At 35.2% G+C, this 13,644-nt stretch overlaps 1 long non-coding RNA gene across 4 annotated transcripts in view; it reads right to left on the reverse strand.

Annotated features, from left to right (window-relative positions):
* Positions 1 to 596: 596 nt before the first annotated feature.
* LOC149143198 (uncharacterized) overlaps positions 597 to 13,644 on the reverse strand; it is a 45,326-nt gene continuing 32,278 nt past the window's right edge. For 2 of the 4 annotated variants that reach the window (XR_016264287.1, XR_016264286.1), the window contains exons 2-4: positions 3,445 to 3,586; positions 1,017 to 1,118; positions 597 to 915 (exon numbers count right to left, since the gene is read on the reverse strand). This is a non-coding gene — a long non-coding RNA (uncharacterized LOC149143198). The other 2 variants (XR_016264285.1, XR_016264288.1) reach the window with 2 other exon arrangements.

Genomic DNA, 13,644 nt, shown 5'->3' on the forward strand with positions numbered 1-13,644 from the left:
ATTGCCACAATTAATGACTAAATGCACAATAAAATATACTACTACATGACTACCCGAGAAAACCAATTAATGATCAAAGAAATATGACCAAAATGTTGGTCGTGTTATAAGATACTATAAATTAGCTACTAATAGTTATATATATGCAAATTTTAGTCATCGTTTGAAACCAATTAATGACCAAAGAAATACGACTAAATATCAGTCATGTTATAAGATACTGTAAATTAACTACTAATAGTCATATATATGCAAAATTTAGTCATCATTTTTAATCACAAATTTATCATTTACAATAGTCATTTATTTATTTTTGTAAAGTTCATATTCATTATATAAATAATTTATTTAGTAGTTTATATTCATTTCAATTACGTTCATGAATAATCATTATAAAAGATTAATTTAATCGTTGTATTTTCATTTTATATGTGTTCATAATTAATCAACATAAATTAATTAGTATGATTTTGTCACTAAATTTAAAAAAAATGTCATACAATGTGCATGTTCATCTAATATGAAAACGCAAAGATATATATGTTAATTACAATTCTAAATAATTTTAAGTAAAACTATAAGTAATTCCAACCACGTAAATTATATTATATGAAATGTCAAGTATTACAATGAGTTTCCAACTTAGTATTAGCTAGACTACAATTTACACATGAAATATTGTTTCATCACTTCAAAACATTATCATTGTGGTGCTAAGGCATTGCAAGTGAATTCACCAACTCTAAAGACTTGACCATCAATCTGTATGTGTGTGTCTCATGCGAGATATTGGCTTTAAGGGTATCACTAGACTAATTCTCTTCTCTCTATATATATATGCATTTGTCACTCCAGAGTTATTGTTCTCCACTTTCTTCAATTCTTGCTTCTTACCATCAATATTGGGTCTCTCTTCTGAAAATGAAAAAGATACAATGCAAAGTATAAGACATGAAAGATGATGAACATTGAAATATTACTTAAAGTAGACTATAAAGGATTTATACGACATATACCTCAAAATCAGAACTGTCACTTCCATTTTTCCCCTAAAAAGTAAGAAACTCGAACAAGTTTTCTTCAGCTGGGAGATAGTGGCCACTATGCAACCAGATGACCTATATAAACAAAACAAATAAAACGTCACCATAGAAAAAAACACCTTAGGAACTTACTATTCAACCTTTAGGAAAATCTTAGGCACAATCATGCCAAGTAAGCTACATGCTAAAAATTTCAGGTTGTAGATAACTTGTGAAAACAAATGGAATTTTGAATCCCATTACACAAATTTATGAAATTCCCATTATGCTACAAAAAGTTTCCTCCAAGGATTAAACAACCTAACCAATGCCCTACATGGAGGGGTTGAATTCTTCTAAAATAACTCAGTGTGAAGATTGTAAATATTTTAACAAGCTCATAACAAGAGATAGGATATCAACAACAATCTTAAGTGATATAAAATGTTATGTTTGACACAACTAGTCTAAGCTGAATAAACTTAAATTTAAATATTTCTCACCAATTCAAGATACATACCCTATGAATTCCACCTAACTGCAAATGCAACATCTTGGATCCAACCTAAACCCTATGCCTAGCCAAAATCACTAAGATGAGCTAATGAGAAGTCAAGAGCTGGCCTTAATTCATCCATTTGAAACCTCCAACAAAAATAAGAGAAAAAGCACATATTTAAAAAGATAATATCCAATATTTCGGTGTTTAGCTATATTGTTTGAAAATGTTCTATTTATGTACCATATGATCATATTTTGGTTTTGAAAGTCATACCCAACTTGGACCATTAACAGATGTCCCATCCAAGCGAAGGTGAGATACATGTTTAACATCTGTAGGATATCCAATTTCCATTTCATGATCTGTGGAAACTGCAGCAAATTAAAAACTCCAAGAGAGTTGATAAGTGCATGCATTTCACATATAGTGTTATAAGGATTGAACCTGACCGATCGGTTCAAACTGGTCCAACCGTTTTGAGGCAAAAACTAGGTCGAACCAGTGACTTGAACAGGTTTTTGTCCAGTTCGGTATGGAAAATGCACGTAAAACGTAGCAAGAGGGGCCTCTTTTTTCTTTTAATGTTTGTCTCTACTGGGCACTAACTTAAAATAGGTGCTTAATATTCAATCATATGGCCCTACTATTGATATGCATTTCATGGTAATGTTAAATTCTTAAAGCAAAAATGGCGTTCTCCTTTATCTTTCATTTTCATCCTTTTACTTAAATTTTTTACATTACCATGAAATGACTCAGAATGTTTGAGAGTGGATTTGACTTCATTGGATTTCATATGGAGAAAGTAGAATTTTAGATCTGGCTCAAAATACAATAGACTTAACAATTTTCCAGGATTTCAGGATTGGGGGAATTGCAACTCTACATTGGATTTCCTCATGTATGAGGGTATGAAACTAGTATTTATTCAAAAGAACCAAGTCCTCTATGTACCTTGATGTTAGTGGCATTGGTTGTTGAACTTCTTTATCATGAGCCTACTAAACAAAATACCCATCACTTAAACAAAATCTTGACTTGACATGCTATGGTTTTCCTATCTTATTTTAATGCTTAGGGGCTTATATTGATGACAAATACCCCAATGTAGGCAATGATTTTGATGATATGTAGGTATTTGTTATAACATAATTTGTTTTGGATGCTAGAGGCCATGTGGAGCTCGTTTTCTGATGTATTTTCGGTTTAGAGATGGATTACACTCTGTGGTATTTTGGTTATGTGCACCCTTACATGCTTTAAAATTTTTCTTATTTGTGTATAAATGGTTTGAATTCATATGGTGCACATGAATATTCATATTTTTATTTAAAATTTGAATATTTTATGTGTTTTGGTTGACCGGTTTTTAAATGGTTATGATCAATTCCCTGTCTAGGGGGGTCTACCAGTTCAATGACCAATGCAATTCTTATAACTATGCATACAAATAAAAGGGGAAATGCCTATTTGCAAATTCATGGCTTGCCTGTGCCTATCTACCTTGGAGGATAGTCAAGTTATTTACCAAATGTCTGGGAGAGAACTCGGATACCCTTTTTGGATCTATGCCACTTTGTGGATGAATGGAACTTTGTGAATGATGAACTAAACACATTGGTTCCAAATGTAGGTTGATGAGAACATGACTCTTCTGGAGCTAGTTCAAAATAGCCATGAAATGAACAATTATAAGAATCATCCAAATCTATATCCTTAAATTACATTCACAACACTTAACCTATGCACCATAGCTTCCATTGAAGAAAAAGGAGAATTAGAAATCGTGTTCCATGAAAGGTGAAAGGAATATAAAACTTCAGGGTCACTCATAAGAAGTAGGGACGCCAATATTTTTGATGAAAAAACGATCATCAACTCATATATTAAATCAAAATATCTCTTTTACAATGCAATTACCTCAATTTGTGGAGCAGTTGAATCAGATTTGTCTTTCATTGGATCCTTGGTTGAAATTGTTACCGAAGAAGCACACTGAATAGTAAATGGTTTCATAGATTTCTGTATACACTCTTTCATCTCATCCGTTGAATCCTTATCTCTAAAACCAAAGGTACAAAAATTTTCATTATGCAAATCAATGAGTGCAACTTTTATTAAAAATGAAAGCATTCTAGACTAAGCATCCAAATGTTGATATCACAGATTTTACATGGAGCATTATGTGTATGTTAGAAACATCAGAAGAAAATTTGAAAACCTTGACAAAGGTAGTATCTACCTCTTGGAGAATTACAAAGAATCTCTCTATAGGAACATTAATTGCATCTGGCTTCTACACTATATGCTCAAAGAGGACTTGACCATCCTACAATCATTCTCAAATTTTAAGTCAGAATCATTTAGAAAATAAGTATTTGCAATTAAATGTTGACAATCCATAACCCTCAAGATTTTGTTTTATATGGACAATGTACTTTCAAATAAAAAGAGATTCTACAACACAACAAGACTGTAAGTGATTCCAAAAGTGGCCAACCCCTTATTTTATCTTTAGGATGTAAGATATTAAAAAAGGTGTAGCATACAACATTTAGGTCTATAACATATTTACCTCCATGGAAGGCAAAGATAGAGGGCATGCCACAAACTGAACCAACAGAGAGTTTTGTATAACATAATATTAAAGAGTAAAAATAAGGCTAATAGTACATGCAAGATGAAAATTGATGGACCACAAACACAAAGTTGCAATTGTGAATCAAGATAAAAAAACTTAGGACTTTGATAATAAAAAGAAGATTTATGAAACCTATATATTAGAAACCATCAAGAGGAACAATAACACTTAGAGCAAACTTGGTCACTAGGGGCAAACTCTAATTTTGAGAAGCATCGCCCAAAGGAATGGAAAGACTTCCTATGCTAGAATTAGAAAATATAAAAATCCCAGTATGATGCAAATTTCCACATAGTCAGTTTCTACTAGCTCTGTAAATATACTTCTTAGAAGTGCAAAATGTCAGAAATAACTCTAAATAAGGATGGCTAATGAAAAGAAACACCTAGAGAACAATCAAGGAATGCAAGCAAAACAAGAAAACTAGTACACTAGTGTTAGAAACAAATCTAATATTTGATATGGAATTAAAACTCACAAGAAAATCATTGAGTTGAAAATGAAGTACAACTCCACCGAACGGTTTCATGTGAAGTTCCCCCATAGTTCGATTGTTCTGCCAAGAAGAACTCCCTCGCGTTGCCTTGAACAAGGTCCCTTGACACCTTGCATGTGTAGAGTCTAACAATCATAAGAGTCAATTTCCTTTATCAGGTTTCACCTTTGGTATTTTAGTTTCTACATATATAAAAATTACTACATTCAATTTCCTACATAATGAAGCACTGCAAGCAATGGCCAGGATATGTTGATGTGTTTGAAGAATGCGGTGGATGGAGCGGCTATTCTCAATGAATTGTATTGCATTATTTTGTAGATCCAATGGGATAGTGATATGATTCCAGTTATGGGTGTCATCAAGACCAAGCATGTCAAGGTCATTTATGAGAAGCTCATTTGTAGGGTGTAATTGGGAAAGTAATTCCCATTCATTTATTTCCATGGTGTCTGTTGGATTGGTTTCATCTATAGTTGAGGTATCATTTGTGACAGATTCAATATCAGATAGTGTGCGGTGTTGATGCCAAGGATTGTAGAATGGACGAAATGTTTGCCAATTTGCGATGAATTCTGCAGCAGAATCTCCTATATCTTGTACAATATGGCGAAAAGGTTTGTATAGCATAAGTTCAACCCTGCAAAAGTCAGCGTAGCAAGGTTTTGTTGTGGATGGTATGGAGGAGTAACATGGTATGACCCGAACAATTGCTTTTGTAGGCCTTTGTTTCCATTTGTTTGTTTTGCGACGAGGATCGTATGACCAGGATCTTGCCAATTCTATTAGGGATGTGGCCTCTAGGGTAGAAGGGCGCTGGATATATGTATCTATGATGTGTGGGGATGTAGTGGAGGTGGTGTTCGTTTGTGGAAGGTGCATAAGAATTTTTTGGTTTACATTTAAAGAAATGAATGGTCGACTACACAATGTTAATGGCAATTTTGCAGCATATGGCAGGTTTCCTGTGCTCCAATGTCACAATCAACAAGGGTTTCTGCAAGAAATTTTCGAAATGCAGATGTTGCTGGGTCAGCAGTGGGTGAAGCCAGGACAATTCTACGTAGCATGTGGTGGAAGCTTTCAGACTTTTTTTCTGCTTTGGATGCATATTTGGCGATATATTTTTGTACAGCGTGTATGGAGAGTACTAGTTGGCAGTCAACATTTGCACGCCAAATAGATAGGATAGTAGGGTTATGGCTATTGAGTCGATCGTCGTTGCGAGCAGGTGCGTATGTTTTTTGGCCATTGGAATCAATGAATAAGGTCGATTTTGGATGTAATTCCCACGGTGCTTTATAAAGACATTGGAGTTCGGATCCATTTTTTCTTAGGCACGTGCTTTCTGAGCATTTTATGTGACATTCAACACAATTGACGAGCTATTCATAGTCATTGAAAGGATTGGTTCTGAAGATTTGCGGTGTGGACAATAGACAAGGGTCTTTGGGATTTGTCCAAGCATTTGGTTGGTTTGAAGTCGAAGGAGCACGAGGGTTCCAAGCGGAAATATATTTGTCGAAGAACTGCCTTGTAATATCAACTTCTTCTGTGTCTTCCCAGTTGAGGTTTTCCATATCAGGTGCATTTTCTATCCAAAGGAAACCATGGATGTGCGCAGATCCCCTATGTTGCCATTCATACCTATCAAGTATGCATTTTTGTAAGATAATTTTGCAATAGGTGAGGAATGTTGTTTAGAGTTCTTGGAGAAAAAAAAATGCGGTAGAATGCATACCTGTACCAGTAATCTTTTGTATTCAAGTGTTTCTCTAAGATAATCTCACGAAATGTTGTAAATCTATGGTGCATATATAGTGATGTTAAATGTGGGTTAGATATAATGTTATCATTTCTACACTTTTGTTGTTTTGCAATATCAGAAGGAAGACATTCGGGCATGATTGCATGAAGATCAAGCCATTTTGTATCAGCTACACTCAATGTGAAGAAGAACGTTGGGCAACTGAGTTGAGATATCATGTCCGTTAGTTCATTTTTAGCCTTGTGCCAAAATGACCTTGTTCCACGTAAAGAGCTACCGAATCGCATGACTTGCTTTGCCAATTGCTCATCTAGAAATTGTTCTAAGCAGATGTTCAGATCTTACATAGATATTGGAAAGTTATCTATGATGTTCAAAATCGATGTTGTTGCTTGACTGTGATGCCGCGTCATGAGATTATATATGTAATAACGAAAGCGTGGGTGCTTTCCAAATCTGTTATCGTAGCAATGTATGAGATGAAGTGCATATTCATGTAGCTACACTACTTTCATTCTTGCCTGATTCAGCATTGCAGCTCCTGTCGGGAAAAGGGAAGGGAAAGCCATAGAGAGTAGACCTTTTGTGTTGTATTCATTGACTGGCGATAAACCAATTGTTGGCCACTCAATTGTAGTATCAGATTGGTGGTTGTAAGCATGCAAATAACGACGGATTTCTTGGATTTCTGTATTTGTATCAGGTATGATGGGGACGAACGATGATGTTTGGTCTACGGATGGGTCTGTGAAATCTTCGGTGAGCTCATGGGGTGGTTCAAGTGGAAGGCGGACAGTGGTTTCTGTAGTATTGGAATGGTGAAGGGAGGAGGAGACATCGGTGGGGATTGCTGGTAAGGATGCCAGTGCGTTGGTATCAATACAAACATTCTTATAGTATGGGTCATTCGCCAATTTGTATTCTAATGCAACGAGAACGTGATGTCTACTGACAATGAAATCATAAGCCTTATGGTCATTATTATGACGCGTGACAATTAGGATGTCCAAGTGTTCAACATGTCGTGGCAACATGTTTGTGATTTTTGTAATGTTTTGAGGAAAACAAATTGTGTGGCCACTGTATTTATACTGGCCACCACGTGCATGTGTTACTTGAAGTATAGGGTTAACCCTAGCAATGAGCATTTCTTCTATCTGTGAAAGAGATGTAAGGGTAGCTGGTTGAGGACCAAGGTCCATGTTGTTTGATAATGAGAAGCGATGACCCTTTGTTTCAGAGACGCATCTGGAGCAGCAATAAATGTGGTTGGAATTGCGGATATGTATTCCAGGATATGATTCAAGACAAATGGAGCATGGGAATTTAGGTGGAAGTTTATCAATCTTTGCACGAAAATCTCGATGTGCTTGACTAGTATAAATGTTGTTGAAAGCATGTGCGAAGGAGGGGTTAGGGCAATGAGTAATGGATGTATTTGTTTGAGAGGTTTGTTGAGAAGATAAAGAGTCTAATAATTGCAAGGGAGGATTGTTTTCGGGGTGGGCCATTTCAGACGAGGAAGGTTGGTTTTCCTTCTGTTTTTTGTGTTTTTGACATTCTCTGATGTCTTTTCTTGCTTGGTAAAGCTCACGACGTTGTGCATTCATTCGTTCTTTATTTGTTGCATAGTATCGTCGAGCATGTTCATTATTAGAAGAAGAAGACATTCGCAAAATTTATGGTACCTATAAGCAAGAGAGGGGAAAAGAAGAATGTTATTTGGAAACAACAACCATGCTACTGTATGAGGGTAAAAAATGCAAGCGAAAGCGAAAGAAGGGAAAAAAATCCAAGTACCGAATAGTTTTATGTGAAATTTTTTATTTGAGTAATGTTTTTGAAACAACATATTAGTATTTTTTCTGTATACATGTAGGTAGTTTCATATGTAAAGCTGATAAAAGGAAAAAAATGTGAATTTGTCTACTCACACAATGCTAGGTACAATGGAGAACAAATACTCATTTCAATGGTATATAAGAAAATTTCATAAGAAGGCATGCAACAATATATCTTGTAAAGTTGTATTTATAAAATTGGACAATAGGAATTGCCAAAAAGTAAGGAATACATTTCGAAATATTTATCTACAATGTCGAGATGTGCTGGATTTCTCGAAGGATGTTGTTGCATTCTGTCGTGAAATGCAGCTTTTCTTCTTTTATGATAACGCATTTCAATCGTGGTACTTCTTTAAAAGTTTTTGTCTTCACCGATAGTGTGAAGATATGATCTGTCCATAGAGCTCTAGAGACAATTTCCTTGATCAGGTCTGGATCTGAAGATAATAAATAGAAGTCTTTGGCATTATTTCCAAGAATTGTAGATCCCGCGTCTTCGAAAGCAACAGCTGAAGCCAATTCACCAGTGTGATCTTGTATGTCGATTTTCAATAAGTATCTGTAATCACAGTCGCTTACTTCAGAGTTGCATTTTGGACAGAACCACATCCCTGTATTTTGTGGAATAAGTTTTTTCATGCATTTTTTCCCACCAACGATCGACGGGCAAGAAATGTAGTAAAAACTATCCATCGCAATTTTTGTTATTGTGCCCTTTAATTGGAAAAATGTTGGTTTCTCTAAGGAATCCATACTGTAAATGTCAGCAATTGTTATTCTTTTTTATTGGTGGCCAAAAGGAGATCTTGTTGTCAAAGATGTAGAAGCTGTAGTCGAACCTTCTTTTTTAAACCACGACTTTAGCGCATGGGCCTCTTCAATGTCAGGATCTACAAGAATAATGGATCTCGATGTAGTGTCGATATTTTTTCCATTAAATTCTCCAACACGCGCATATTTGATTGCAATGATGGGGTTATTTCCTGTAGCACATAGGGAGGAGATTTCCTGTGACACGTCATTAAAATTATCTCCCCAAAAGATTGCATCTATGTCATACCCTGACATGTCTCGAAGCTGTACTATTTGTTTAATGACTTCAGAGCCGTCTTTTCTACATATAGTGCATACACTGGAAATGTCTCTCACAACACCAAGAATATCAACAATGGAGTTGACGTTTGTTGTTCTGATATCATTAATTGATTTTATATTGAATCGCACTGTTGGATTATGTTTTTTTTCGTTGGCAAAATGTTCTATGGTAGATGTTGCATTCAACAAAATTTCCCAGTCATTGTTCAAGTGGTTGTATTACTTATTAGCCATTTTTACATTCCCTTTAGAGACAATGTAGACATTTTCATTTTGGATTTTGTCGAAAAATTAATCTGCGACATTGTTGAAACATGTAATATGTATTTCTCCACCCTCTGTATTGAACAGGTCAAAGCCAAACACTTTACCGGGTCCGTATTGATTCTGAAACTGTCGAAGAGCTGTTTTCCTTTGGACGTATCCTTTTATGTACCAATTTGAGTGGTAAGGGTTTAATGATTTGATGGGAATTTGAACTGGCAGAACGGATAGAGTTGGAGTAGTTGGAAGAGGGCAATGTCTTTTTGTTAAAGGTTGTGGGTCAGATGAGGATGGAGTGTTTTCATCAGATGTGATGGGGATATTCATAGTTTTTGGATTGCCAATTAAGGGTGCAAATGAAGTAGATATTTCAAAGTCTATTAGCTTTATAGACCTACACGACAATTGAGAGTCATAGGAATAATTGTTAGAAGCGGTTGTGGTATAAGTAAAAAATGTTAAATTTGAAATAAGAAATTTATAACAAACTTACGTTGATGGACCGATAGCTGAGGTAGTCCAACTTTTAACATTTATAACATAACCCTTTTGTAGAAGCCTGTTGCTACGAGATCATTGAAATCTTTTGGAAACATGATGTGTTTCTTATGTGTTCCATCTGAAATTGCAGTACGATATCGTGAAGTTGAATTTTGCATTGATTGTATTGGTTCAAGTTCAACAATTTGCAGGTATGGTTGAATTTGAGTTGATCCAGATAACATTGAGGAAATTGCATTTTCGGTAAGGTTTGTTGTCATTTTATGGTGCAAAACAAAACACAAAATGTTGTTTTCTTCGCGTAAGATGTTTAAAATTCATTACATCCCTACATCATTACTTGAAAAAATATGAATTAAAGGGAAAAGGGAAAGAAGCATGTTCAATTTTTTTCTAAATGAGTGGGCATCCAAGCTTGTAAACATAATGAAGAAAGATATTTATTACAACAACTTTTATACGATCATTTTTTTTTGAAGCATAGTTCCACCAAGCGAAGAGGAAGAAGGAGAGGGAGAAACAAACGAAGTAGAAGGTTTGGGGGTAACTCTAGTATCATCTGGTTGCTGATTTGATTGCCCAAGAATCATGGTTTTTTGAACGACAGAGGTCGAGAAAAGCCATAGCGACGGGCGAATTGCAAGCCCTGGAAGGGACAATGTAGCCATATGAGGTACACCAACATCTCCCCTAGAGGAAAAGGGAGTAGGATTCCCCCAAGGGGAAATCCTTGATTGGTGGACTCCATTTTCTCAACCTGAGACCAATGAGGGAGCAGTGATGTTATTCCGATTTGAATAAATTTTATGATGCTTTGACACAACTTGCTTTTTCAATTTTTAAGAGTCGAGGAAAAGCTAAAGATGACTCTAGTCGCCTTCGATTTGGGCAACTCTAGTATCATCTGGTTGTTGAGTTGATTGTTCAAGAGTCACGGTGTTTTGAATGACAGAGGTTGAGAAAAGCCATACTGGCAAGCCAATTGCTAGCCCTGGAAGGGACAATGTAGCCATATGAGGTGCACCAACATCTCCCCTAGAGGAAAAGGGAGTAGGATTCCCCCAAGGGGAAATGCTTGATTGGTGGACTCCATTTTCTCACCCTAAGACCAGCGAGGGAACAATGAGGTTATTCCGATTTAAATAAATTTTATGACGCTTTGACACAATTTGCTTTTTCAATTTTTAAGAGTCGAGAAAAAGCTAAAGATGACTCTAGTCGCCTTTGATTTTTAATGAGCCTGAAGTGACAAGTGCTCAGATGGTCCTTTTCTTTTAAGGAGTCTGAAAAGAACGAAAGTGACTACTCTGGATATCTAGACAGGGGGATTACCAAACCAATCGCAAAACTGCGGAATACTTTTTATGGTACGGCAGTCAATCTTCTCGAACGTTGTGTAAAGTGCATTGTGATCGATAGGGCGGCAGACACGGCTTCCTAAGGATAAAGGATATAGCCTACTGTGGTCTCCCAATATATACTCGACGGTATGTGGGAGCACAAGTCCGTACTGGCACTTGTCGTTTCAAAGAGGAGGAATCACCCAACCTAAGATGAAAGTGATAGTTACCAGGCTTTACGACACCGGAATACGTCTCTAGCCTAGACTTCTAAATGGTGTGCGTTAGGTTCCAAAGCGTTTTTATGTTTATTGAAATGTATTTTACAGTTGATCTTTCTTAAGAAGTTTGCCTTTAAGGTTGATCACATGATGTACATATACAATTCCTAAATATGCAATCTATGATGATAAACAGACGTTTACTTTCTTTTTGCAGTGAAAATCCTAGCTACTAAGGAAAGAGAAGTGAAATTGTTTCAACATAGAGCAGAGAGAACACGTTAAGTCCTAAATCAATTTCTGCATGCATTCTAAATGTAAATGTACATGCATGTATTTGTTTTCCGCTTTCTTAATGTGTGGATAACAAAAAAATACCAAGTGGAATATAATATCAATACAGGGATATGACTATTCCAAAATTCTGACAGACATAAGCAAAGCTATTGAAGTTTGTAACTAAGATTTTCTAGAGTCTGTTCACTAGAAACAAGACAGTCACGATGGCACCACTTTGCATTAGTTTAACACAAAGGAATAAAGTTTAACTTATCAAGAAAGCGTATTTATAACTAAATCATTTCAATCGGGAAATAATTTGAATCAAATTTATAAGACTCTGTAGCTGCTAGTGGCTAATGTACAATTGATGGAAGAGGATTCTCTAGCATGGTCCATGGATGGAATAGAAATGAAGCAAAAACTTGGAAAGGAGATTAAGGTTGTTACCGGAGATGAAGCAATACAAAAAATGTCCAGAAATGTCCTTCAACGCTGAAAGTTGAATCGCCCAATGACAAAACAGAGTAGGCCAAGGTAAAGTATTTGTATTTTAACATTGCTGCGTGAGTAACCAACATAAGCTGCACAATGCTATGCAAAGTAATAGTCTATGTGGGGAAAAAACCCAATATAATCCACACAAGCTAATCCTCACGAGGAAGGTTTTGCAGGGATTTAAAGGTTTTCTTATGTTATAAAATCCTAGGCTAATGTGGGTGTCCTAGAAAATAAAAATGTATACCATAATACCCACTTACTGTTAAGCATCGTCTCCAAAGGAACTTGAACAATATGATAAAAGATTCATCTTTTACTTCTACAATATACATAATGTTAAATATATGAAAAACACTTTCTGCTTTCAAGCAAGTTGTTTTTTTCTCTGACTGTCAGCCCTTGGAACGAATGGAAAACTTAGTGAGACAATCAGGGGGCGTCAAATCTCTCATTGGCAATGTAAGCACGATTGCAAAAATGCCAAAGCTGCAAAATGAGGCTCAGAGCAAAGAACAAATCCCAATGACTTCATCCAGTTCTCCAGTTAGTGATGCCAATTCACCAAAAGAACATCCTTTCATTATTTGTTACATACTGGAACCCATTATTTTTGTTCCATACTCGAACCCATTATTGACATGCAAAAAAATGGACTGATAAATCTACGAACATTCCATTCAAAGATTTGTCCCCTGCTTGATATCAATCACAAAGTTGCAGTAAACAATAGATTTAACATAAGAAGTGAAGAAATATAAGAAGTTGATCTTCTTGGTCTCATAAGAAAAGAATATATCTGAGTGTAAGTGTGAGTGTGATTAATAAAATATATATTCAAAAACAATCTTAAAGAATATTTACATTACAATTTAATTTTATCATAAATATTTAAATTTAAGAGCATTATCACTTTATGTTATATAAATTCAAACATTTTCCTTTCTACATTATATTATTTTAATTAAAAAAATATACCATACATCATTGTACAATTAATAAATATAGTGCAAAACTTAAATAACATATTAAATATTTAATTTGAAAATCATTTGAAAAATTAAATCTAACTAAACAACATTAATAAAGAAATCATTCAAAAACAAATTAAATTAATTACCATTAATAAGAATTCAAATATAACAAAATTTAGTTAAAATAAATTAAATGTAT

Source organism: Pinus tabuliformis, chromosome X, assembly GCF_031772625.1.
Source record: "Pinus tabuliformis cultivar Carrire ecotype Pingquan chromosome X, CPIR1, whole genome shotgun sequence".
NCBI lineage: Eukaryota > Viridiplantae > Streptophyta > Pinopsida > Pinales > Pinaceae > Pinus > Pinus tabuliformis.